The sequence below is a fragment of the Pleurodeles waltl genome, chromosome 10 (assembly GCF_031143425.1).
Source record: "Pleurodeles waltl isolate 20211129_DDA chromosome 10, aPleWal1.hap1.20221129, whole genome shotgun sequence".
Taxonomy (NCBI): Eukaryota; Metazoa; Chordata; class Amphibia; order Caudata; family Salamandridae; genus Pleurodeles; species Pleurodeles waltl.
In genome coordinates this window covers 476,425,666-476,432,037 of record NC_090449.1, presented here as the reverse complement: position 1 = coordinate 476,432,037, position 6,372 = coordinate 476,425,666, and the positions used below count along the sequence as shown (strand labels likewise).

Here is a 6,372-nt window from a genome sequence, read left to right as displayed (position 1 = left end):
TAGAGAAGAAAACTAGGGATACATTTAAGTCACCGATTATTGAAAACTTTACATTGAACAATTGTGGGTTCTCTATGCACAAGGGATTGATATTGCTCCCTCCCCTCCCAAAAATATGTTTTTGCCTGTAGGTGTGAATAATTATGTGTCAAATCTTCGGTCCGTTTAAGAATATGCTCCATCACAGGAAGAGATATCCACTAATGCAAAGTTAATAATAGTCTCTTGTAAAGCTGGCTCCAGGGTGGTCTCATGTAATGATTACAAACCTGGCATGAATCCAAAAAACTATGATGTTTTTCAATGGGCATGGTTAGCGGGTTGGTGAAATAGTGGAAAAGTGGCTGCTCCAAACAGGTCGAAGTAGGGTGTTTAGTAATGTGATCCATTCCATTAAAGTTTTGTCATGGAATATAGCAGCTGGGTGTTGGAATAATTTGAGGAAAATCCACAACTTGGATGTTATAAATCTGGTAGTAGTTTGCATGCAAGAAACGTGGGCCCGTACCACCTTTAATGTTGAAAATTACTATGTGATTACCTGCCCTACTATTAGGTCAAAGAGAAGCCATGCTAGTGGTGGTTTAGCGATATTATTAACTACAACTTTTACTTGGACGTGTCAGGTGTATTGTCATCAGTCAAACTTATTACAGTGTATTGTATTTCCAGAGCAGAATTCAGGTTATTGCTCCATTTTCCTTTTCAGTTTGATTAATATGTATATGCTACCTGACCTGCTTAACAAGTAACAACTTGTTAAGCAAGTTTTTTAATTATAAATATGATAATGCGGAACGTCGGTACCTTAAAGGTCCTAGTGTCGCGTAGGCTCTCATTATCCTAATGAGACTACTGGATTTTGAGCAACAAGATCGGCCACGGTGTGGGGGACTGAGTCTAACCCACGGTGAATGACACTTGTCAGTCGAACTCCGGGTTTTGTTCCGGCTAACTAGCAGTGCCTCATCTCTCCCAAATGGAAGAGACAATGGGCAGCCGAGCGCATGACATCTTAGTACTTCTCAGGGAAGTCGTGGTCACTCAGGTCACAACCGGTTCTCTCATACACAGTACGGTCTCATATATAAATGACAAAGGCAGTTTAAGTTTTAAAGATTGGTTAATAAAACAACTGCATTTTGGATAGCAAAGCATGAGCTGCAATAACCAGAACTATACAACACAGTAAGATTGAAATAGTAACGATGAGAGTGAAGCACAAGACTAAGGCTATAATAGTGCCGCTAGATTATTTTCTCTCTCAGTTATATTTAGAGTACAGCATCATAAGCTCTAAGCCTGCCTTTCAGGTTCCCCTGGGAGGACTTCAATCCTCATACCTGAGCAAAGGCCTGTAATCTGCATCAGCATCTGCAACGGGGCATTCAGCATCTAGTTGTGGGTCCCTGACTGGAATCTCCCTCTTGACGTGTACTAGGACTAAGAAGTGTTTTTATAACTAACACGCAGATGTTCTAAGAAAATGTCCCTACGTAAGGATGTGTATTTTCTATGAATACTGGAGACTAAACTTCTACCACGTTTACCGGCAATGTACCAGACTGTAGCCTTGACTAAAGCACAGGGCGATCAAGAATGCATTATTTGAGAACACAGTGCTGAACTAAGCTGAACAGTGTGATAAAAGAGAATAAAACAAGACCGAAAAACCGGTTATTGTAAAATAACAGTGCGAAGCTGAATAAAATACATCTAGGGCAAAGTGCACAGCGGCCTAGTATGTTAAACTAACGTGCATGAGGCTATATTTAAAATGGCTACACTACACTAGCAGTGGGGGATTTTGATGCTACAGTGTCTAACCATCCACTCGCTTTATTTGCCGATAAAGAACAGAAAAAAGGCTGTTAATATACGGGCCTCTGTGTGCTCTAAGGAAAAAAGAAGAACGCTTCTCCTTGAGGCATGCAGGGAACATAATTTAATTTTCCTTTATAGGAAACTACAAGGTGATATTCCAGCTCATCCTACCCATGTTACAGTAACATCCTTTACGATAATTGACTACGCAGTTAGCTCATATACGGTTTTCCCCATCTTTTGGATTTAAAGGTAGTCAATAAAATGTGGAGTGATGGCAATATTTTAATCCTAACGATCAGTGGGAAAGCAGACGATGAACTTCCATGGCAGATCCCTAATAGTGATGATGTGTTATTTAGTACCGTGAATGGGAAGATTTTATGGACTAAGAAAGATATGCAGTCGCTATCGGTAGAATTAAAGAAAATTGTTGAAACCCAACCTATTTCAGGTTGCGTACCAATTGATATATTTGAGGAGCATATGGGAAACCGTGTAAGGGTGACTCTAGTTCTGGCAGGTAGCCTTTAAAACAAGCATTTGCAATGCAACAGGTCTCACATTTTTCTGAGTTAGAGCTATTAGCAGTTGTAAACTCCCAACTGGACATTTCTTGCCACATCGGCAAAAGTGCAATTATCTACGTAACAGGCAAAAGTGCAATTAACTATGTAACAGGGTTGATGTCATGCAAAGCGCTCGACTTCTGCCAAGTGAGATCACGCTGTGAGAAAAGATAAAAAGTAGTCTGCAAACCGGACGGAAAACAGAGAGCCTCACATGTTTTCAGTACTTGGTCGCTGCGCTCGAGGAGGGCTAACCACCGGAAATGGCATGACGCATGCCTGCCTTCCACTAATGAAAGCAAGCAGATTTTGAAAGGCAAGCCCATGAACCAATGAAAGACACTGAGGTGACGTGGGCGGGGCTCCGAGCCCTTTTCTAACTACTAATACGTCCCACAAGCGAAACTCATGCGCAAGCGCATGCAACACAGGCTCAACCCTAAAAATGGTGTTCTATGTGGGTTGGGGCATTGGGCCTCCGGCAGTGAGCACATGTCTGACTTCCCAAGGGGAGTCTGTGCAGGTGCGATTAAGAGCAGCAGGCTCCTGGCGGTGGGCTTGGTGAGCAGAAGAGAACTGAAACTGCAGCTTTTCCTGCCTACGGTCATACCACCCTGAATGCGCTTGATCTCAGAAACTAAGCAGGGTCAGGCTTGGTTAGTACTTGGTTGGGAGACCGCCTGGGAATACCAGGTGCTGTAGGCATTTTGCCTCTCCCAGACACTAGGTGCTGCACGTCTTAGCTCAATTACACAGCTTCCTCGCTAATTTCATTTTCCACTTTTTTATTTCCTGCACTCTTTTTTTCCTGTCTTAAAAAAAGAAATAAAAAAGAACAGCAATAACACTAAAATACACACTTTCCAAAGGAAAACGTACAATTATTCTGCACTTTACACTCGGCCCAAGCTGAAGAAAGCATTTGCTCTACAACGGGCAAAGGGATCCCTAGCTAAGGCTTTGCTTTTTTGCGGTAAGCATATGCCTGAGGTCTTAAGACCAGATCTCACTTCCTGTGATGTCATTTCCTGTCAGGTCATAGGTTGTGATGCCACTACCTGTCATTCCAGGTGCAATTTCACATGCCGTGGTGTCATGTGCCGTGATGTCACTTGCATAGTGTCTAACTTGGTCAGTCCCCCCACTTATTTTCTTTAAGACCTTTGCCATGAATAAGCCTTAGCCCCCAAGAAATAGTGCTTGAGCCCACTATTGGCAACCAAATGGAAAAAATCAGCACAGCGTGTCGTAAATGTGATAAAAGGACGATGATGTATTCGGTGTGGAAGAATGAAATGAGTTGCAGACACTAGTGTAACAGAGTCCAAAAGCAGAGCATTCCAGAAACAGGGAATAAAAAGAGGAAAGGTGCGTACAATTTGAGTTGTTGTAAAAGCATCCCAAAGCATTTTCTGGCATTTCATGGCACTGTAACAGGTGTCATCAACTCAACAATGAATTTATCGACCACAGAAAGAATGGTTGAGCAGGGCGTGTGCAGAATAAAATCTGTTCAACATAGGAAAACATCCCAGCAGAGAGCACATTACTCACTGTTATGTCCTAAGCATTAAACTACAGACCTCTGTCTCTTTCAGTTTTACTTGTATTATAAGAAGGGGCATTATTTTGTATGTTGTTTGAGAAAGGATTCCATGATGAAAGATCTGATTTTTTCAACAACTCCTAAATACTTTCTGTGGGACCCTGGTTTGACAAAAGTAAAGAAAAGACTGGCCACCCTCTGCCTGTAAGGCATGGCGAATATGTTGCAGATGGCACTTACAGAGTGACAGAGCCTCTCCATTAAGTGAAAAAAGTGCAAGAAGAGGGCTTGCCTTCCCATTTATTTCTGGATTTGTTATGGTAGTGTAGAAGAGATATGTCTCCCAGCCGGAGTGATCAGCGAAGGTTCTCACACAACTGCTCACCACCCATCTCCGACCTCGTCGCCCCTGTCTGGGACAAACTTTCCACCCAAGCTCCAGTGCGAAAAGCAGAGGAAAGAATATAATCATAGGATCACATCCTATCTATTCATACCTCACCACTTCCCAACCAGTGTTTCAGCGGATTCCAAAATCTGATCCTCTTACAAACTTTCTGACAGTCTAACTTAAGATGGTAAATTAGAGAGTTTTTCCATTCGACAAAAGTAGGGGGAACAAGCATCATATAAAACAACAGTTTAGCTCCATCTCTACCCATCTTCTGCGTCTCATATGAACAGCCAAACATTACTATCAGAGGTCTTACCTTTGGACTTGTGGGAAGAATCTCCTTAATTGCATCACCCACCTCTTGCCAAAACTTACGGAGTAAAGGGCAATCATTAAACATATGTAGATTGTCAGCTGATGCAGAGCCACACTTCTTACACCTCACCACTGTATCCTGTCTCAGCCTGGACACTTTTTTGGGAGTCCAAAAGGCTCTGTGTATAGAAAATAAATTATTTCTTCTTAACGCAGCAGGTTTAACAGTATTATACAGAAGTGTAGTTTCTTTATATGCGGATGATTTAATGATTTATTCAGTGAATTTAAGTCAGGCCAAACCACTTCTACAAGAGTTAATGGAGGATTTTGGGGGAATTTCTGGTTATGCTGTTAATAATCAAAGGACCGAAATTATGGCATGGAATATGGAACTCAATGATGTAGTGAATGTAAAGAAAGAAGTTAAATATTTGGGGATCACTGTAACACATGATATATGTAAAATAGCGGAAACAAATCTTGCTCGGTTTATGAGGGAGGTGGACCTTTTACTGAGAAAATGGCTTAATCTTCCACTAACTATAATAGGTCGGATTAATGTTGTAAAAATGGTGATTGTTCCCAAATTAACTTTGATTTTCAATGCATTGCCATTAATGTTTAACAAGGCTGCTTTAAAGAAATTGCAGGGGAAAATTAGCAGTTTTATTTGGGCATCTAAAGGTGTTCGTATATCATGGAAAAAGCTCAGGAGGAAGAAAGAAAAAGGTTGTCTGGCGGCTCCTGATATGCAGTACTACGCATGGGCTTATCTGTTAAAAAATGTAAGACAGAGATTTAATGCATTAGATCATTCAGAGCTGGGGCAGCTGTTAATTGCTATGATGGAAGGTCAGGAGGTCCAGAGAAGTTTTTTGTATAAGTTCGGGGATTCGAAGTTCTTTAAAGAAATTCGATTTAAGATACTACATGATTGGGCAGTGTTGTGGTATGAGGTGAGGAAGATCACAAGGTTGTCATGTTATAATGTGTATGCGCAGATTTGGGATTCTCCTGGCTCCCCGGAGTGGACTAAAGACGCCCTGCCTATTCCTCTGAAAGAGGCAGGTTTTGTGCAATGGAGACATCTCTGTTATAATAGTGAACTTAGGGAGTTTGATAACCTTAATATGGAGGTAGGAGGATGGCTGTCTACGTTTAAATACCTTCAGATGAAGACTTGGGTTGGGAATGTGACAGAGGATGTGGGAAGTACTAATGGACTTGTGGACCAGATGCAGCTGGATACTCCAATAAGGAAAGAAGTGGCTAGATGGTATTGGCTGATGATGGACATTGTGGATGGTGAATTTAACCTAACGGAAGAAATCTGGAGGGAGTGCTTGCCGGAGCCACAACTTAAAGGCCTTTGGCAAATAGGTCAGGGTTGTCCATTGTAATTGAGTGTGTGAGAGGGGCCATCTGATAGTCGTGCTAGGTTGGGGAGGGGCTGCTGCCGCGTGTGAAGATGAGAGAATCGGACGTAACCCAGAGCATTTTAAATAGAGGAGTTAACAAGCATTTTCAATGCAACGGGTCACGCATTTGCTCGAGTTAGAACTATTACTGTTGTAAACTCCTAACTGGACTTTTCTTGCCACACAAATGAAAAGAAAAAAAAACAAAGCGCGATCGCACTGGGGTTTACATAGCGCAATCGCGCTGCGTTTTTTTCATTTGTGTGGCAAGAAAAGTCCGGTTAGGAGTTTACAAAGCTGGAG

At 41.9% G+C, this 6,372-nt stretch overlaps 1 pseudogene; it reads left to right on the top strand.

Moving 5' to 3' along the window:
• The first annotated feature begins 2,989 nt into the window (after positions 1-2,989).
• On the top strand, positions 2,990-3,098 carry LOC138262508 (5S ribosomal RNA; annotated as a pseudogene).
• The last annotated feature ends 3,274 nt before the right edge of the window (positions 3,099-6,372 follow it).